This window comes from Cnephaeus nilssonii (assembly GCF_951640355.1).
Source record: "Cnephaeus nilssonii genome assembly, chromosome: 8".
Taxonomy (NCBI): Eukaryota; Metazoa; Chordata; class Mammalia; order Chiroptera; family Vespertilionidae; genus Cnephaeus; species Cnephaeus nilssonii.
The window spans coordinates 94,445,218-94,467,263 of NC_137079.1; positions in this window are offsets into that span (position 1 = coordinate 94,445,218).

Below are 22,046 nucleotides of genomic sequence, written 5' to 3' on the forward strand. Positions count from 1 at the left end.
GGATGAGGCTCCAGGTGAAAAGTCCTCATTAGTCTGGTCAGTTCCTCTCTCGGATCTATGTTGATGTTTAATGTTCCTTGCAGGAATCCACACAGGCTAAGAGGAATTTTCTGGAAACACACTGGCATATCCTAGAACAAACGTTGATAAAGGGTTGGGACCATTCCATAAACCAGACTCAGGATCTTTCCATTTAACCAAACCATTTTCCTTTGGCTTGTTCTGACACCAGTGTAATTCCATAGGTGTCTTGCCATCGGCGTTACAAGTGAAAAAATTTAAAGTAATTAAGGCTTGGTGTAGTCTACTTACAGGAGATTTCTCCAGCACCATTATTCCCCCTTTTTGTTTTTCAAGTTGGGATTTTAGCCACTGATGTTGGCGTTCTATAACTTCTTGGGAATTGTATGGTATTCCCGTAATGTGCTGAATTTTTCACTTTTTACAAAATTGCTGGAAATGACAGCTTGTGTATGCAGGTCCATTATCAGTTTTAATAATTTTTGGAATTCCCATGATGGCAAAAGCCGCTAGGCAATGATTAATGACCTGTTTTGCCCTTTCCCCTATAGATGCAGTGGCCCATAGGACCTTTGAAAAGGTGTCTACAGAGACATGCAATGCCCCAAGGTGTCCAAAAGGAGTGTTACACCCATTTTCCAGATATGGTCCCTTATCAATCCTCGAGGGTTAATTCCTGTATCAGGCCTTTGAGGCAGATGTAACATGCAAGTGGGACATTTCTTGATGATCTGTTTTGCCTGCTGTCAGGTGATTGAGAATTGTTTAGACAACATTTTGGCAGGCTGATGTAAAAACTGATGTGATTCTGTGGCCTGTTTTAATAAAGCAACCAATTGATCAGCATATGCATTTCCTTTTGTTAAAGGACCAGGCAGGGTGGTATGAGCTCTGATATAAGTAATATAAAAGGGATATTGTCTTTGCTGTATAATTTCCTGTACCTGTTTAAATAGTATAAATAGATTTTGGTCACTGAGCCATTTTAATTGAGCAGTCTCAATTTTATTTACCAGGCCAGTAGTATAGGCAGAATCAGAAATAATATTAAGAGGCTCTTGGAAATCCTGCAATGCAGCCTTGAAAGCTTCTAATTCAATTCTTTGTACAGAAGTGTGACTGGTCTAGATGACTTGGTCTGAGTCCATTGTATGATAAGCAGCTTTACCATTAGATGAACCATCAGTAAAAATAGTTAATGCTCCAGGAATAGGTTCCTGTCTAATATTTTTTGGTATAATAATAGGGGTGTAATATAAAAATTGTAGTAATTTGATTTTTAGAAGGTGACAACTAAGTTCCCCTAAATATCCACTTAGTTCAATTTGCCAATTCAAATAAGTCTGAAATAATATTTCTAATTGCTTCCCAGTGAGGGGAAGATACATGCATTGGGGTTCTTCTCCTCTAAGCTGCCTACAGTGATTTCTGAGTTGAGATATTAATTGAGCCATGAGTTCTATGTATATTATCACAGTTTTAGAGGATTGATGCCCTAGGTGGACCCACTCAATAATAGGAGGAGAGTTTTTATTTTGGAAAATGACTCCAGTGGGACTATTTGCAGTAGGATTAATCTGTCCTAATAAAGGCAATTCAGGCTGTACCCATGCTACTTGGGTTGAGGAGATAGCCTGCTCAGTTCTTAGTAACTCCTCCTTAGCTTCATCTGTTAATGTTTGGGGTGAGGAAAGATTACAGTCACCCCTAAGTATATTGAATAAATTTGTCATTTCTCCTATAGAGATTTTTAGATAAGGTCTTAACCAATTAATGTTCCCTAAATTTTTTTTGAAAGTTATTTAAGGTCTTAAGGCAATCCTTTCATATTTCTACTTTTTGAGGACTAATACATTGGTTTTCAATTATGGTTCCTAGATATTTGAAGAGCATTTCTCTCTGTACCTTTTCTGGAGCAATCCTTAAGCCCCATTTAGAGAGTTCCTTTTCTAATTGGGAAAACATTGCTAAAGTCTGCTCTTCCTGTGGACTTGCTAAGAGCAAGTCATCCATGTAATGGATAATATAATATTAGGAATATTTGTTCCTGAAAGGTTGAATAGCTTGAGCTACATATTTTTGACATAAGGTGGGGTTATTGGCCATTCCTTGAGGCAAAACTTTCCATTGATATCTTTTCATAGGCTCTATATTATTAATAGATGGCACTGAAAAGGCAAATCTTTGTTTATCTTGAGGTGCCAAGGGAATGGTGAAAAAACAATCCTTAAGATATACTACTATAAGAGACCAATTTAGAGGGATTTGTGAAGGCACTGGGAGTCCAGGCTGTAAAGCTCCCATGGTATGCATAGTAGCATTAACTGCTCTGAGATCATGCAATAATCGCCACTTTCCTGTCGCCTTCTTAGGTATTGTAAATATAGGAGTGTTCCAAGGACGATTGGTAGGCTCTATGTGGCCAGCCTCTACTTGTTCATGTATTAATTCATGAATATGACCTAATTTTTCCTTGGTTAATGGCCACTGATCCACCCATATAGGTCTATCATCTTTCCATTGTATAGGATCAGCATAGGGGCGAGGAGACTGAGCAGTGACCATTCCTAAAAAGGTTGATATCCTTATTCTCATCTTCCTGGGTTTCTTTTGGCTTGAATGGGTTCTTTATGTCCCTGATTATTTTTTCCTAAGCCTTGACTAGATTGCTATCCCATCTGAGTTATTAATTGCTGTCTTTTGACAGTAATAATACAAGTTTGTAAGCCTTCTAAAACATCCCAGCCCCATAAGTTGACTGCAATTCCAGAGACTATGTAGGGCTGAAACCATCCTGTTTGTCCTTCCTTATATTGCCACTTTAACACTGCAGCACTACATTGCATATTATCAGGAACTCTGAACCCTGTAATAGAGCCCATAGCTTCTACCATGGACCAACTTGGAAGCCAGAATTCTTTACTAATAACACTGACATCCGCTCCAGTGTCTACTAAACCCTTAAACAGTTTCCCCTCTATTCTTAAATTAATCATAGGGTGGGTTTTACTAATTTCATATACCCAATAGATATCTGAGCTTCCAAATCCTTGTGTTCCTCTTTTCCTATTTATAGCTTCACCCTGCTGAATATAAGGCAGAAGTAGGACCTGAGCAATTCTTTGTCCTGGAATAATTTGCATAATATGTTTGCATTCTAGTATTACCTTGATTTCTCCCTCATAGTCTGAATCTATGACTCCAGGCAAAACAGTTAGTCCTTTCAGAGTGTTTCCACTTCTTCCTAAGACTAATCCTAACATTCCTGGTGGTACAGGCCCCCAAATTCCTGTAGGGACAGCTTGCTGAGCCATATTGAGGGTCAGAGTGACCACTACTGTGCTGTTGAGATCTAGGCCTGCAGTCCCTGGAGTGGCTTGGATGAGGGAATCCACTGTGGGCCTTGCAGGGCGTAAACCCCTGTTATAGACAGGGCTGGGGGAAGCCCCTCTGGATGTTTCCCTGCGGCTGGCCATTCCCTATGTCTCGATTTATAGATCTACATTGACTAGCCCAATGATTTCATTTTTGACATCTAGGACATAAAGAGTTGTTTGAGTCGGGAAGCGGAATGCTCACGCCTTTCCCTTGGGAGCCACCCTGAGTCCTTTTTAGTTGCCTACATTCTTTTTTGAAATGTCTTGGCCTTCCATAATTAAAACACTTTTTACTCCCCACTATTACAGTGGCAGCTAGTAAGTTTGCTTGAAAAATGCCTGATCCCACATCCTGACATGCTCGAATCATTTCTGTAATGGTATCATTTTTTCTTAGAGGAGTCAGACATTTCTTACAATCAGCATTGGCATTTTCATAGGCTAATTGCTTAATTAAAATGTCTCCTGCTGTTTCATGTTGTATTTGTTGTCTCACTGCTCGAGTGAGGCGAGCCACAAAAACAGAAAATGATTTTGTAGGTCCCTGCATTCATACTAAAAGCTCTCTCAGGATCCCCTTTTGCTGGTAAAGTCCACCAGGCTTTTCTTCCATAAAGTTTAATCTGCTCATAATTTTGTGCACATACTCAAGCTGATTCTGAAGTCACTGTATTGTCCTTGTCCTGATAACATTTCAAAAGCTATTTGAACATTCTGCCCTTGAGTAGTATGAGGCTGCTCTTGATATCTCTCTAAAAATTCTCCCTTCCATAGCAAGTAATCTCCTGCATCCAGGGCTGCACGAGCTAAAGAGTACCAATCAAAAAGGGGTAGAAATGCTTCATAAATGTTAGTCATAATTTCTCTGGTAAATGGCGCGATAGGACCATTTTGGACTACACTCTCACGCAAGACCTTTGTCTTTTTAAAGTCAAATTTGTCAGGCTGTCTTATTATTTGATTTGGGAAATGTGGGTTAGTTACCTGTATAATAGGAAAAGCAAGTCTCTCTTCCACTGTCATGTCCCTTAATCCTTCTCAGATAGCTTTTTGCACAGGTGATTCTATTAGCGGTGAATTAAATATTTCAGGATCATGATGTGGAGGTGGAGGGGAACATGAAGGCCACTCCTCCATTTCTTCTTTCTGCTCCTCTTTAGGAGCAGAGGTTACAAGGGGAGTAGGTTTATCCTCTTTTGTCTCTCTAAAAGATTCTAGCAAATGCGATACCATGCTCCACGAGGAGAAACAATTCGGAGGCAAGTTTTTTCCCTGCTGATGAGCTATTTTCAAGTTGTGACCTACTCTTTCCCAACATTCAACATCTAATGTACCCTCGTCAGGAAATCAAGAATTATGTTCTATAATAATATGCAAAAAGTGTAAGAGAAGACCTTCTGACACCTTAATTCCTTTATCCTTGAGCATGCAAGCCAAAAGTCTACAATAATGTTTTTCCCCTTTACTCAAATTATGCCCCATTATAACCTGGCTGATTAAAACATCCCTGTCCACTTATGGTCACAACTCCAAAGCTGGCAATAGACTTTGTGCACGGTGAACTTCCCACCTTTCCAGTGAATTTCACCTTTTCCTTTTTCACTTCGTTTTCAGTCAGGCAAATCTTCTCCTCCAGTTTCCTGTTCGAGGCACCAATTGCCATGACCTGCATGGCTGGGTTCAGGATCTGAAGGAAGGGCCAATGCACAAATGAAAATACTAGATACAAATATGAATTATTAAGCAGTGGGGGCCACGTGGAGCCTCTTTCTAGAAGAGACACACTGAAACCTGGGTTTATCCACTTTTTATTCAGTTTTAGATACACATCTTGACCTCAGTAAATCATGGCAAACAGGTAGCAGTCAGACCATCTCTAAGGTCAGTAAAGATCAATAAATATTAGTAAGGTCCAGTAAACAATTACTTGGAGGCTGTCAGGTCAGGAAATTGCTTGGAGTCATCACTATCTCAGCATGAACAATTGGTGCTTAGCATCAGCCCTGCTAATGATCAAGGTCCATCAGCCTTCTGTGTTCCTTGGTGCACTCTCATGAGAGTATTGGAAAGTGGTGGCTTCCCACACCCTGTCATTTGTTTCTGGACCTATTCTTGTTCATCAAATTATGTTGATCATTATATCCCACACATGAGTGAGATCATGTAATATTTATTTTTCTCCGACTGGCTTATTTTGCTTAGCATAATGATCTCCAGTTCCATCCATGCTGTTGCAAATGGTAAAAGTTTCTTCTTTTTTATAGTGGCGTAGCATTCCATGGTGTAGATGTACCACAGTTTTTTAATCCACTCATATACTGATGGGCAATTAGGTTGTTTCCAAATCTTAACTATTATAAATTGTGCTGCTATGAAATTAAGGCTGCATATATCCTTTCTGATTGGTGTTTCTGGTTTCTTGAAATATAATCCTAGAAGTGGGATTACTGGGTCAAATGGGAGTTGCACTTTTAACTTTTTGAGTAAACTCCATACTGTCTTCCACAATGGCTGCACAAGTCTGCATTCCAACTAGCAGTGCATGGTGTTGCTTTTTCTCTACATCCTCACCAGCACTTGTCGTTTGTTGATTTGTTGATGATAGCCATTCTGACAGGTGTGAGATGGTATCTCATTGTTGTTTTGATTTGCATCTCTCAGATGATGAGTGACTTTGACCATGTTTTCATATATCTCTTGGCTTTCTGAATATCCTCTTTTGAAAAGTGTCTATTTAGGTCTTTTGCCCATTTTTTGATTGGATCATTTGTCTTCCTTTTAAGTTTTTTGAGTTCTCTGTAAATTTTGGAGATTAAACCCTTATCAGAAATAGCATTGGCAAATATGTTCTCCCATACAGTGGCTTTTTTTGTTGTTTTGTTTATGGTTTCCTTTGCAGTGCAGAAGCTTTATATTTTGAGGTAGTCCCAGTTGTTTATTTTCTCCTTATTCTCCATTGCCCTAGGAGCTGTGTCAGTAAAGATATTGCTACAATATATGTCTGCTATTTTGCTGACTATGGAGTCTTGTTGGATTTTTATGGTTTCCCATCTTATTTAAGTCCTTTAGCAATTTTGAGTTTGTTTTCATGTAAGGCATAAGTTGGTGATCTAGTTTCATTTTTTTTTCATGTATCTGACCAAATTTCTCAGCACCATTTATTGAAGAGACTGTCTTGACTCCATTATATGCTCTTGCCTCCTTTGTCAAATATTAATTGAGCATAATGTCTTGGGTCGATTTCTGGGTTATCTGTTCTGTTCCATTGGTCTATATGTCTGTTCTTGTGCCAGTACCAGTCAGTTTTAAGAACCTTGGCTTGGTAATATAGCTTGATATCTGCTATTGTGATCCCTCCAACTTTGTTCTTTGTCAGGATTCCTGTGGCTATTCGGGGTCTTTTTTAATTCCATATGAAATTTTGGAGAGTTTGTTCTAGATCTTTTAAATATGCCATTGGTATTTTAATGGGGAGTGCATTGAATCTGTAGATTGCTTTGGGTAGTATGGACATTTTAATGATGTTGATTCTACAAATCCATGAACATGGTATGTTTTTCCATTTGTTTATGTCTTCCTCTATCTCTTTTTTCAATGTCCTATAGTTTTCCAAGTACAGGTCTTTTACGTCCTTAGTTAAGTTTATTCCTAGGTATCTTCCTTTTTTTGGTGTAATGGTAAATGGGATTGTTTTTTTCCTTCTATTTCTGTGAGTTCATTATTGGTGTATAAAAAAGCCATAGATTTCTGGGTGTTAGTTTTGTATCCTGCTACATTGCTGAATTCATTTATTTGGTCTAGTAGTTTTTTGATGGAGACTTTGGGGTTTTCTATGTATAGTATCATGTCATCTGTGAGTAAGGACGGTTTTACTTCTTTTCCAATTTGGATGCCTTTATTTCTTCTTGTTGTTTGATTGCTATGCCTAGCACTTCCAGTACCATATAGAACAGGAATGGTGAAAGTGGGCATCCTTGTCTTGTTCTTGTTCTTAGGGGAAATGAGTTTAGTTTTTGCCCATTGAGGATGATGTTGGCTGTAGCTTTGTCATATAAGGCTTTTATTATGTTGAGGTATGATCTCTCTATTCCCAGTTTGCTGAGAGGTTTTTTTTTTCAAGAAAGGGTGTTGGATTTTGTCAAATTCTTTTTCTGCATCAATTGATATGATTATGTGATTTTTGTCTCTCAATTTGCTTATGTGATGTATCACATTTATTCATTTGCGGATATTGCACCATCCTTGCATCCCTGGAATAAATCCCACTTGGTCATGGTGTATGATCTTTCTATTGTAATGCTGAATTCGATTTGCTAGAATTTTGTTGAGGATTTTAGCATCTGTATTCATCAAGGATATTGGCCTGTAGTTTTCTTTTTTGTGTGGTGTGTTTATCTGGCTTTGGAATTAGGATAAGGCTGGCTTCTTAGAAAGAGCTTGGAAGTGTGCCTTCCCCTTGAATTTTTTGGAGTAGTCTGAGGAGAATAGGTTTCAGTTCTTATTTGAATGCTGGTAGAACTCCCCTGTAAAGTTGTCTGGACCAGTGCTTTTGTTTGCATGAATGTTTTTGATCACTGCTTCAATTTCTTTGGTAATTATTGGCATATTCTGTTTTTTTTTTATTCTTCCTGATTGAGTTTTGGGAGCTTGTATATTTCTGTAAATATGTTCATTTCATCTAGGTTGTCCTATTTTGTTGGAATGGAGTTGTTCATAATATTTTTTCATAATCCTTTGTATTTCTGTGGGATTGGTTATTACTTCATAGCTTTCATTTCTGAATTTGTTTCTTTGCTTCCTCTCTCTTTGCTTCTTGGCAAGCCTGGCTAGAGGTTGATCAATCTTGTTAATCCTTTCAAAGAAACAGGTATTGTTTTTTTTTTTATCTTTTGCATTTTTTTTTTTGTCTCTATGTCATTTATTTCCGCTCTGATCTTTATTATTTCATTCCTTCTGCTTACACTGGTCTTTTCTTGTTGCTCTCTTACTAACTCTTTGAATTGTAAGGTTAGATAAAGTATTACCATCTTTTTCTTATTTTTTGTTTTGTTTGTTTTTTGAGATAGGCCTGCAGAGCTATGAACTTCCCTCTCAAAGTTTTTTTTATGTATTTGGGTGCTCCTGTATTGGGCACATATATGTTTACCAGAGTTATATCTTCTTGTTGAATCTCTCCCTTAAGTATTATGAAGTGGCCTTCCTTATTTCTTGTTATGGCCTTTGCTTTGAGGTCTAATTTGTCAGATGTAAGTATTGCTATTCCAGTTTTTTTTTTTTTTCATTTCCACTCACCTGAAAAACCTTTTTCCATCTCTTCACCATCAGTCTGTGTGAGTCCTTTGTTCTGAGGTGGGTCTCCTGTAGACAGCAGATATATAGGTCATGTTTTCTTATCCACTCAGCTCCCCTAAGTCTTTTGATTGGGGCATTTAACCCATTTACATTTAAAGTTATTATTGATAGGTACTTGTTTGCCATCATATTTATTCTATATGCCTGTGTTCCTTCTTCCCTTCCTATTTTCTCTTTTCACAGCAGACCCTTTAGCATTTCTTGCATTGCTGGTTTGGTGGTATAAACTCCCTTAGTCCTCTTTTGTCTGTGATGCTCCTGATTTTACCCTCAACTTTGATTGATAGCCTTGCTGGGTATAGTATTCTTGGATTCAGATCCTTGCTTTGCATGACTTTGTATATTTCATTCCATTCTCTTCTGGCTTGATGTGTTTCTATTGAGAAATCAGTCAGTAGTCTGATGGGAGATCCCTTGTGGTAAATTTCTGTCTCTCTTTGGCAGCCTTTAAGATTCTTACTTTGCCATTGGTGTTTGCCAATTTAATTATAATGTGTTTTGGTGTTGGTCTTTTTGGGTTCATCTTGTTTGGGAATCTGTGAACTTCTTGGACTTGTGTGAGTTTTTTCTTCTTCCCAATATCAGGGAAGTTTTGTGTCATTATTTCTTCACACAGATTTTCTATTCCTTGCTCTATTCCACTCCTTATGGCACCCCTATTATGTGGATGTTGTTTTGTTTCATGTTTTCCAAAGTTCCCTTAGGCTCTTCTGTTTTTTAAGTTTGTTTTTTTTTTTTTCAGTTGCTGCTCTGCTTGGGTATTTTTTCCTACCTTGTCTTGTAGCTCACTGATGCGGTCCTCTGCTTCTTCTAGTCTAAGGTTGATGATTTCTATTCAGTTCTTTATTGCAGCAATGTCATTTTTCATTTTTTCTTGGCTCTTCATTACCTCTTGGTTCTTACACATATTGTTGAATTTGTCTTCCATCTTTATGACCATTGCTCTGAATTCTTTCTCTGACATATTGCTTGCCTCCATTTCATTTACATCCTTTTCTAGTGATTCCTCCTTTCCTTTAGTATGGGGGCTGTTTCTTTGTCTCCCTATTTTGCTCCTCTCAGGGTGTCTGGTTATGTAGCTCTCTCTCTCCTGCATTGACTTAAAGGCACAAAATACAACATGGCAAGACACAACGTGCAGGGCACCAAACACAAATGTATTCACCATACCAATATTCCCAAATAAAGGTGACCACCAGAGAAAAAAGAATTAGGGGAGTGAAAAGAGTGCACAAATGATATTGAGAAAAGGAAAAAAAAATGTTTAGAGAGAAAAGAAAGAGAAGAAAAAGGAAGGGGGAAATATATGTAAATGGGAAGAAAACTCCAAAAATCCAACAACTAGTCCAAAAAATGCAAATAACAAACACCCAGGTCAATCTGAGGAGGCAGAGCTCTCTCTAGGCAATCTCTGATCTTTCCATCCAGGGATTGCCTCAACAGCTGTGTTTAATTTGCCAATTCCAGGTGGATGTTATTTGATTCAGCTGTTCCATCTGTTCTGTGAGAAGGCACAGGACCCGTCTGCATGTTCAGCCACCATTTTGTCTTCCCCTGGACAAAATTTTTAGGCACCCACAGCCAGGGAGACTGGAGTCTCGGTGTTTGTGGGTTCGCAGCTGAGGCAGCTGGTCCCTGGGCGTTATAGCTGTAGGGTCCTAGGAGGTATCAGAGGTGTCCCTGGTTCAGAGAGGAAGGGAGAGGGAAAGAGATAGAAACATAAGTAATGAGGAAATCATTGACTGGCTGCCTCCTGCACACCCCCTCGTGGGGATCAAGACTGAAACCCAGGCATGAGCCCTGACCAGACTCAAACCATGACCTCCTGGTTCATAGGTCCACACTCAACCACTGAGTCACACTGGCCGCGCTGCTTTTTACTTTTTATGTCTGTATTTAAAAGCACTTTTTAGTGTCATAGTAAAAGGTCTCTAATTTCTAAAATATTATGCTGCTTTTTGGTTTTAGATTTTTGTTCTCCATAGAACTAGTTCCTGACACTTTTCTGATGGTTCCAGCATACTTTTTAGTTGTCACACAAGAAGCTGATATAGGTTTTCTGAGGCTCCATGTTCAATTTCATAATGTGATTTAATTTACATCTAAAATCAGAAATACAACTTGACTAGTTTTACTCTGAAAGGAGTAGTTTCTGCTGATTTTCTTTGCTCATCCTAGAGTACCCTACTCATGTATCATCATGACCTATGAAGTTCACAGGCCCACACAGATGTGGTTCCTCATTACCTGTGAGGGTCTTTAAGAATTGTGTATTTAGTTTATAGATCTAGCTCAATGTGTAGCACAGTGTGAGCACAAGTGTGTTGAATAGATGAATAAATGGATAAATAAATTGGTGACTGTTCCTCACTACATATGTTTTCTCAAACAGTTGTGGCTAGTTTTTATAAAACTGAATTTTATGAGATGAAAAGAGTATTTGCTATTTTAAAGAAACCTGAAATAATTGCTTCTGAGAGGATTGTTTTTAAATTGAATCATTCCTCTACTTTATAAGAGGTCTGAATCACTGTTTTGCATTTAATTATGGACCCTATTAGGAGCATAAGAATGAGCATAAGCATAAGAGCAGGAGAATTAGGTTTCACCCATAGTCCTCACAACCCAGTAATATAAATTGATTGCCACTCATGCTGTTCAGCTTGAAAAAGAGATGTTCTTCAAACAATCGTGTTTCTCTTAAACATTCTTTTGTTTTTCTAAGTATTGAACATGGCTCTTTTGAGGAAAAAAAGTGAGATGGAATTAAAACAGTGTGGTTCAACAACTGGAAAGACCAAGAGATTTTCCCACTAAAATAGGTAATCTCAATGCCATTTACTAGTATATAGTTACTAGAGGCCCAGTGCACGAATTTGTGCACAGGTAGGGTCCAGCGGGCCCACCCCAATCGGGGCCATTAGGTCTAGGACAGCTGGGGGGAGGGGCCGTGGGTGGTTGGCCATCAGGTCCCGCCCCCAGTGGGAGGCGATTGGGGGAGGGGCCAGTCAGGAGAGGGGCCAGGGTGGTTGGCGGGCTGGCACCTCCCCCTGGTTGAACTCCCAGTCGAGGGGGCATTTTGCATATTAGCCTTTTATTATTTAGGATACATAGTTTAATCAATCTGGGCAGGTGCATGTTTACAATTCCAAACAATACTGGTAATCCTATCTAATAAAAAAGTAATATGCAAATAGACCGTCACTCCAAGCCACAAGATGGCTGCCCCCATGTGGTCAAAGATGGCTGCCCCCATGTGGACACAAGATGTCTGCCACAAGATGGCCTGCAGGGGAGGGTAGTTGTGGGCAGTTAGGGGTGACCAGGCCAGGAAGAGAGGGCAGTTGGGGGGGACCCAGGCCTGCAGGGGAGGGCAGTTGGGGGACACCAGGACTGCAGAGGAGGGCAGTTGGGGGGCATGCCTTCAGGGGAGAGCAGTTGGGGAGGACCAGGCCTGCAGGGGAGGGCAGTTGGGGGAGGGGACCCAGGCCTGCAGAGGAGGGCAATTGGGGGACACCAGGCCTGCAGGAGAGGGCAGTTGTGGGTGATCAGGCCAGCAGGGAGGGCATTTAGGGGTGATCAGGCCAGCAGGGGAGGGCAGTTAGGGGTGACTGGATTTGCAGGGGAGGACAGTTAGGGTTGACCAGACTGGCAGGGGAGGGCAGTTAGGGACAATCAGGCCAGCCGGGGAGCAGTTAGGTGTTGATCAGGCTGGCAGGGGAGTGGTTAGGGGGTGATCAGGCTGGCAGGCAGAAGTGGTTAGGGGCAATCAGTCAGAGGCAGGCGAGTAGTTGGGAGCCAGCAGTCCTGGATTGTGAGAGGGATGTCTGACTGCCCATTTAGGCCCCATCCCGATGGGATGGGGCCTAAACGGGTGGTTGGACATCCCTCAAAGGGTCCCAGATTGGAGAGGGTGCAGGCTGGGCTGAGGGACACCCCCCCACCCCCCCCCCCCCATGCACGAATTTCATGCACCGGGCCTCTAGTATTATATGTATTTCCATAAACTTACTATCCCACATTAGCTTTAAAACATTAGTATCCTTGTGGAACCAAAACAAAGAAAATCTACCTGTGATGTATTCTAAACAATTTTTTTTTCATTCCATTTTGTTCTGAGAGTTGCGGTAATTGTGGACATGACTGTCGTAAACCCAAAGGAACTTGAACTGGAAGGGCTCAAGGGCACATATCTCACAGATCTCAAAGTTGAAGTAGGCTCTACCTTCCAGTGGTATGGAGCGGGAACTTTATCATCAGGAGGAATCAAGGCAGCCCTCTCTTCTGATGACCCTTTTCCCTTAGTTGCTAACACCTACCTGTCACATTTGCTTTATTTTCCAATCACTCACTGGAAAAGGCGTTCTCTGTTTTACCTGTTCCGACATTATTTCCCAGCCTCCATTTTAAATCATCTCAACTCAAGCTCCCAACAAAGATTTGCTGTTCATCTTTTTTTTTTTACTGTAAACTTTTTGAGATAATTGTAGATTCACATGCAGTTATAAGAAATACTGAGAGATCCTATGTACATTTCATTTAGTTTCCACTACTAGTAACATACAAAAACAATACTGCAATATTATAACCCAGACACTGACATCAACACAGTCAAAATACAAATTATTTCTTTCCCTCTCCACAGGGCATTTTGTGTTTCCCTTTTACAGCCATACCCACTTCCTCATGTCTCCACTCCCTCCTGATCTCCTGGCAATCATTAATCTGCTCTTCATTATAATTTTGTCATTTTAAGAATGGTGAATGGAGTGCAAGTAGAATTGTGCAGAATATAACCTTCAGGAATGGCTTTTTTTTTCACTCAATGTAACTCACTGGAGATACACCTAGGATTTTGCATAAATCAAGAGTTTGTTCCTTTTTACTGAGGAGTAGTATTCTGTGGTATGGATGTACTACTGTTTACTTGTTGAACATCTAGGACCTAGATTCTAGGTAGTTTCCACTTTTTGCTATTACAAATAAAGTTGTCATAAAAATCGTGTTGGTAGGGTCCCTAGGGTCTAGCCTCCTTCGATCAGGGTCATCTTCTGCCCCTTTTCCAGTCCCCAGGCTGAATGCTGCCTCCACCGCCAGGCTGTCAGGACATTGGGATCACCAGCTCATCCCTGGCTGATCTGGGGTTCAGGCCTGTGGGAAAGCAGGCCCTGGCGACTTCACCTCCATGCACCTGCGCTGGGCCGGCCATTGATGGAACGTACTTCCCACTTGGGGCCCCTCATGCAGGCACTGCCGCTGCCTCTGCCACTGCTGCTGGGGCTTGAGGCGCTGATGGAAGCTGTGGGGTGCACCCGCAACCTACCCGCCGGGGCATGAGCGGCCCCAAGTGGGAAGTGCGTTCTATCAGCGGCCAGCCCAGTGCATGTGCATGGAGGGGAAGTCGCTGGTGCCTGCTTTCTCAAAGGCCTGAGCCCCTGAGCAGCTGGGGATGAGCTGGTGATCCCAAAGACCTGACAGCCAGCCTGGTTCTCCTACCACCCACCCCAATTCCCCTTTACCATCTCTGATCCATTGGAGCCTGCAGGCGGGGGGAAGGAACCAAGAGGTCAGCCATTCAGCCCGCTCACCAGTCACCAGTCCCGCCCCACCCCCCTTGCGGGCAGGGGTGGGGAGGGACCCAGAGGTGCTCAATGCACCTCATGGTGACTGGTTGTTTGGTTGTCATGGACACTGGCTTTTTATATATATAGAGATAGGCATTTGTATGAATATAAGTTTTCATTTCTCTAGAATTACTGTCTAATAACACATTTGCTGGGTTGTAATGTCACGTGTTTACTTTTCCTAAGAAATTGTCACAGTATTATTCATAGTAGTTAAATTTTACATTTCCATTAAAAAGGTATGAATATTTTAGTTTCTCCATATCCTTGCCAGCATTTGGTGCCGTCACTATTATTCATTTAGCTGTTCTGACAGGTATGTAATAACATCTCCTGGTGGTTTTAATATTTATCTCCCTAATCATTCATGACATTGAATTTCTCCAGGGACTTTTTGCCATTTGTATAATTTCTCTCTTCAGTGAAATATTTGTTCATATTTTTGCCCACTTTCAGATTGAATTGCTTGCTCTTTTACTGTTGAGTTTTGAGAGTTCTAGATACGTTGTATGATATGTAGCTTGCAAATACAGTTGATCTTGAATAATGTGTGTTTTAACTGTGTGGGTCCACTTATAAGTGTGTCTCCCCCTACCCCCCAATTTGACCTGCACAGTTCAAACCCAAGTTGTTCAAAAGCCAACTGGAAGTTGGGAATCCATATATATGAGGGGGAGGGCACTTAAGTTACATTTGAATTTTTGACTACACAGGCACTCAAGTGATCCTGTTGTTCAAGGGTAAACTGTGTTGTCTCATAAACTATCTTTTTATCCTCTTAATAAGATCTTTCATATGGCAAAATTTTTATCTTTGATCACATCCCATTTGTAGTTTTCCATTTCATAGATTGTAATTTTTGTGTCAGGTTCAAAAACTCTTTATCTTGCCCTAGACCCCAAAGGTTTTTTCCTATTTTTTTTCCCTAAAATTTTAATAGTTTTACTAGAGGCCCGCTGCACAAAATTCGTGCACGGGGAGTGGGGGTGTGTCCCTCAGCCCAGCCTGCACCCTCTCCAATCTGGGACCCCTCAAGAGATGTCCGACTGCTCATTTAGGCCAGATCCCGGTCAGACATCCCTCTCACAATCCAGTACTGCTGGATCCCAACCGTTCGCCTGCCTGCCTGACTGCTTGCCCCTCACCGCTTCTGCCTGCCAGCCTGATCACCCCCTAACCACTCCCCTGCCAGCCTGATCGACGCCTAACTGCTACCCTGCTGGCCCAATTGCCCCCAACTGCCCTCCCCTGAAGCTTGGTCCCCCACAGCTGCCCTCCCCTGCAGACCTGGTCCCCCCCAACTGCCCTCCCCAGCGACCCAGGATGCCAAGCCTTCCCACCCATCTCCCGCTCTGCTCTCCCATCAGGCTTGGCATCCTGAGTTGCTGGGGCTATCCAGGACACCAAGCCTTCCCCCCACTCTCCCACCCAGCTCTCCCGTCAGGCTTGGCGTCCTGGGTTGCTGGGGTGACCCAGGACACCAAGCCTTCCCCCAGCTCTCTGCAGGCTCTGTGGCTCTGGCCGGCACCACCATTTTTGCCCGTCAATTTGTATATTCCCTCCTTATTGGCTGTGGGCGTGGCCATCTTTATCGTGAAGTGATGGTTAATTTGCATGTTACTCTTTTATTAGATAGGATATTTATTTGTAATTTATTTTGAGTAATTTCTGTGTATAATGTGGGACTTAGGTAGAGGTTCATTGTGTGCATGTATAAATGCCCATTTGTTCTAGTATTATTTGTTGAAAAGGCTATCTTTTATCTATTGACTTGTTTTTGCACCTTTACAAAAAATAAGTCGGGCATATTTGTGTGGGGCTACTTCTGAGATTTTTATTTTATTCCATTATCTATGTCCCTGTCCCTCTTCCAATACCACACAGTCATTATTACTGTAGATATATACTGAGTGGCCAGATTATTATGACCACCTGACGTTTGTAGGCAAATTAGCCGTACACTGCATTGTATGGGATATGGAAGCTGAAGGCCTGTTCGAACACCTTTGCTGTCTGCAGTTACCAAGATAAAACATCTCCAATTCACACACAAACACAAGGATTGGACAGTTGAGCATTGGAAAAAAGCCATGTGGTCCGATGAATCACGTTTCCAGTTGCATCATGCAGATGGCAGAGTGAGAATTTCGTGGAAACAGCATGAAAGCATGCACCCCACATGCATGAGTACAAACCTTCAAGCTGGTGGAGCAGTGTTATGCTTTGGGGCATGTTTTCCTGACATGATTTGGGCCCTTTAATTCGTGTGGAACAACGTCTGAATAGCACAACATACCTAAGTATCGTTGCTGATCAAGTTCATCCTGTCATGTTGATGGTGTATCCCAATGGGGATGGCTTCTTCCAACAAGACAATGCACCATGCCACGGTGCTCATATTATGCAGGAATGGTTTCAAGAACATGAGGGAGACTTTACCTTGCTTAGGTGGCCCCCACAATCACCAGATCTCAATCCAATTGAGCATTTGTGGGACGAAGTTAAAAGAGCCATCAGGCAGCTGGTTCCGCAACCATCAAATCTCACAAAATTGGACAGTGCTATTCATCAGGCATGGTGTCAGATTCCTCGCATCACCTTTCAACATCTCGTGGAGTCAATGCCAAGAAGAATCGCTGCAGTATTGAAGGCAAAAGGTGGCCCAACGAAGTACTGATGGGGTAGTCATAATAATCTGGCCACTCAGTGTATAATAATTCTCAAAATTGAGTAAATTGGTTCCTTTCACTTTAACCTTTTGCACTTGGATGTCGAGTGTGACTCTACACGGTTAGCATTAGAATAAAGGAATTGAGAAAAAAGCAAGCGAGTGCAAAGGGTTAATCTTTTACCCAAAATTTATAGCTATTCTAGATCTCATGCATTTCCATATAAAATTCCTAATTTTGCCTTGATGAAATTCTTGCTGATATTTGGATAGGAATTGCATTAAACAACTTAATTCGTGTATCATTTAGAGAGAATTGATGTCTTGAATATGTACAATTCTCCAATCCATGAACATGGTATATTGATCCAGTTATTTAGACATTTCTTTCATCATTGTTTTTTGCCTCTCAGCATATAAGTCCTGTACATGTATTGTTAGATTTATAACTATTTTATAGCCTTTTTTGCTCAATTGTAAATAAGACTGCATTTAAATGTTGGTGTTCTTGAATTCATTGTTTTCTTATAGAAATACAATTGATTTTTGCATCTTACTTTGTATCCTGTGACCTTGCTAAACTCAATTCTTACATCTAGAAGTATTTTGGAGAAATTTATTGAGAGTTTCTAAGTAGATACTCATTTCCCAATAGGGACAGTTTTATTTTTTCCTTTCCAACCCATATGCCTTTTGTTTCCATTTCTTGCCTTATTGCACCAGGTAGAACTTTCAGCACTGTATTTTTTTTTAATTTAATAAATCTTTATTGTTCAGATTATTACAATTGTTTCTCCTCCCCCCCCCCCATAGCTCCCCTCCACCCAGTTCCCACCCCACCCTCTGCCCTTACCTCCCCCCCATTGTCCTCATCCATAGGTGTACGATTTTAGTCCAGTCTCTTCCTGCACCCCCCACACCCCTTCCCCCCTGATAATTATCAATCCACTCCTTTTCCTTGCCCCTGATTCTATTATATTCACCAGTTTATTCTGTTCCTCAGATTTTTAATTCACTTGAATTTTAGGTTCACTTGTTGATAGATATGTATTTGTTGTTCATAATTTTTATCTTTACTTTTTTCTTCTTCCTCTTCTTAAAGAATACCTTTCAGCATTTCATATAATACTGGTTTGGTGGTGCTGAACTCCTTTAGCTTTTTCTTATCTGTGAAGCTCTTTATCTGATCTTCCATTCTGAATGATAACTTTGCTGGGTAGAGTAATCTTGGTTGTAGGTTCTTGCTATTCATCACTTGGAATATTTCTTGCCACTCTCATCTGACCTGCATAGTTTTTGTTGAGAAATCAGCTGACAATCGTATGGGTGCTCCCTTGTAGGTAATTAACTGTTTTTATCTTGCTGCTTTTAATATTCTCTCTTTGTCTTTTGCCCTTGGCATTTTAATTATGATGTGTCTTGGTGTGGTCCTCTTTGGATTCCTTTTGTTTGGGGTTCTCTGCACTTCCTCGACTTGTAAGTCTATTTCTTTCACCAGGAAAGGAAACTTTTCTGTCATTATTTCTTCTAATAGGTTTTTAATATTTTGCTCTCTCTCTTATTCTGGCACCCCCATAGTTCGGATGTTGGTATGTTTGAAGTTGTCCCAGAGGATCCTTACACTATCTTCATATTTTTGGATTCTTTTTTTCTTTTTGCTTTTCTGGTTGAGTGTTTTTTGCTTCTTTGTATTTCAAATCTTTGACTTGATTCTTGCTTTCCTCTAGTCTGCTGTTGGGTCTCTGTATAATCTTTTTTATTTCAGTCAGTGTATGTTTAATTTCTAGTTGGTCCTTTTTCATATCCTTGAGAGTCTCATTAAGTTTATCGGCCTTTTCTACGAAATTCTTGAAAAACCTTATAACCGTGGTTTTGAATTCTATATCCAGTCATTTGTTCTCCTCCATTTCTTTCGTTTGTGGTATGTTTCTTTGACTCCGCATTTTCGCTGCTTCCCTGAGTTGGTAGGGTAGCCTTGTGTGCTAGGTTTCCTATATGGCCCAGTGGGTCAGCCTCCCCAGTTACCTGAGGTGGACACTCTTGGTGCTCCCTTTGTGGCCTTGTTGTAGTTAAGTCTTGATTGTTGTTGTTATCACTGGGAGAAATTGACCTCCAGGCCAATTGGCTGTGAGTATCAGCTGTGCCTACACCAGGATACCTTCTGTATTGGAGACAGCCTTATAGGACCAGACTTGCAAAATTGCAAAAGCCTCTGTGCTCAGCTTGGATGGGGCGGAGTTTCGGGGCTGAGCAGACAGTCTTGGTTTCCCATCAGCCCTGCCCTTGCTCATGTGCCTCCAGACCTCTGCCTTCCACGGATCCCCTGAGTTTCTGCCTGACAGTCCAGATTCCCCCTGTAAAAGCATAGGTCCCCCAGTGGCTCACCCGGAACTGGGTTTCAGTGCAGTCGGAACTGGGATTCAGTGCAGTCAAGAGCTTCTGACTCCTTCAGCTATGGAAAGCCTGTGGCAACCTCCGCAGTCAGACCTCTCTGCGTGCACTCACACGTGCGTGCACCTCCAGACCCCTGCCCACTGTGGCTCCCCTGAGTCTCTGAGTCTCTGTGTGCCTTTCTCTATAGTCTAGACTCCACCCGTATGATCCTGGGTCCATGGGGTTTCAGCTGGAGATGGGATTCAGTGCAGTTGGAACTGGTGTTCAGTGCAGTCGGTGGCTTCCTTTCCCCTCCTGCCAGCCAGGCACTTGGCCACCCTTCTTCTCTGTGCACACGTCTCATACCTCAGCACTTTGCAGCTCCTCTGATCTGTGAGCTTTTCTCTTTCCTTCTCGTTGTAGAATTTCCACTCAGCCAGCTTTCCTGTGGTTTTGGATGATGTCCATTCTGTCTTTTAGTTGTTGTTTGAAACTGTTGTGCAAGGCAGCAGTTTAGGTGCTTACCTAGGCCACCATCTTGGTTTCTCCTCTCAGCACTGTATTTAATTAGAATGGTGAAAGTGAAAATCTTTGCCTTATTCCTATCTTTCTCGATAAAGTATAATGTTAACTATAAGTGTTTTATAGAGGTTCTTTATCAAGTTGAGGAAGTTCTCTATTCCTATTTTTTTTTTCTAATTTTAAACCATCTTTGCATCCCTGGAATAAACCTCACTTGGTCAAGATGTATTTTTCTTTTATTGCTGAACTCTATTTGTCAATGTTTGGTGAGAATTTGTGTGTCAATATTTATGAGGCATGTTGGTTGGTAGGTGTGCTTCCCCCCCAATTTTTTTTTAATCTGGAAAACACACAAATAAAACTTTGGAATGATTGAAGTCCAGGAATCATCATGAGGCTGGAGAGCAGGAAGATGGGTTCTTTCAGCAAATTCTTCATTAATGGACCTAGGGGATTCTTCCTTATTGCTTGAGACTAAAGATCCACACAGAATATAATTTATTACTAAAGCAAATAGAGATAAAAAAATTAAAAGCACTTTTTAAGAGACCAACAAAGATGATGAATAAAACTATCACTATGTATTACTCATCAGTCTTTCAAGGACAAATCTATGACATGCATGGCCCCATTCCCATCTCCATTGCCCTATATAACCTATAAGGCAGAGATCACTAAATGATCATATTGTAAGTACAACCTCTAAGTCCTTTGCAACACAGAGTTTTAGGAGTCATTACCAGTTAGTTAATCAGCATTGGCATGTGATTTGAAGTCCTTCTGCCAATACTAATGTAGTCCAATCACCAGATTTTATATATGGGGAACAGAAGACCAGAGGGTGGATGATTTGCTCATTGTCACATAGCTAATAAATGGCAGATAGCCATGCCCTTTCACCAAACAACTCTAGGTCCATTACACTGTACATGCTAGGACATTTGTTGGACCCTGTCTGAGAATTTCTGTGTTATTATTTCCCACATCAATATATTCAGAGCTAAGAGCATCTTATGGCCTTCTTTTAGTCTCAAAGTTGTTTTACCAATTTCATTTCTCTATAGCCTTTCAAAACTGATGTGACTTATGCTACTTCTGGGAGATAGCATCTTATAAGGCTAAGGGCACAGGCTTTGCCTGACTAGGTAAAGCTGTATTGATAGTCCTGCTTTGCCACATACTTGCTGCACAGTCTCCAGAATGCAGTCTAACCTCTTTGAATCTCAATTTCCTCATACATAGAATACATAACCCCTAATAGAGATGCTATGAGATAAAATCAGATCCTGTATGTGCAAGTGCCTAGCACAGGGCCCAGAATTTTCTTTTTTCTTCTCATTTAATTTGGTTCCAAATGTTATTAACTTCTCTGTCACCCTCCAAAGACTTAACTAATATATTTGTAAATGCATCAGAGCAAAACAATGATGGTCTATAAATGACAAACTTAAGTGACATCGTTATAGACTTGACCATAAAACAATTGACAAAGAACCTTGCTTTTCTGTATGATATAACATCTTAGGATGATAATTTTTGGTAAATAATAATTATTATGAAATGGCATAAAAGAAAAAAATAAAGATTTGAATTTTAAAATATATATAAAGAATAAGCAATGTGCAATATTTTAAAAGTATTGAGCACTGGAGACAATTCATAAATGACTCAATGTGTGGATTACAAACATCTAAAGTACTACTGCCAGATGCCTTCTATTGGGAACTATTACTCTAGGCTTATCCAGTGTCACTGAAAAGATACTTGTTACTCCTAGAAATTTCCTTTTTAAAAATCTATTTATTAAATTATTGGGATGACATTGGTCAACATGAAAATATAGGTTTCATGTGTGGGTTTCCATGTTACAAGATCTGTATAGTGCACTATTTGCCCACCACCCAAAGTCAAATCTTCTCCTGTCACCTTATATTAGGACCCCCCTTCCCCCCCCCCACACCATTCCTTTTGGCAACCACCACTCTGCTGTTTGTGTTCACAAGTTTCAGTTTTATATCTCACATATGAGTGAAATCATATGGTTCTTAGCTTATTCTGACTAACTTATTTCACTTAGTATATAATGTTCTCAAGGTCAATCCATGTTGT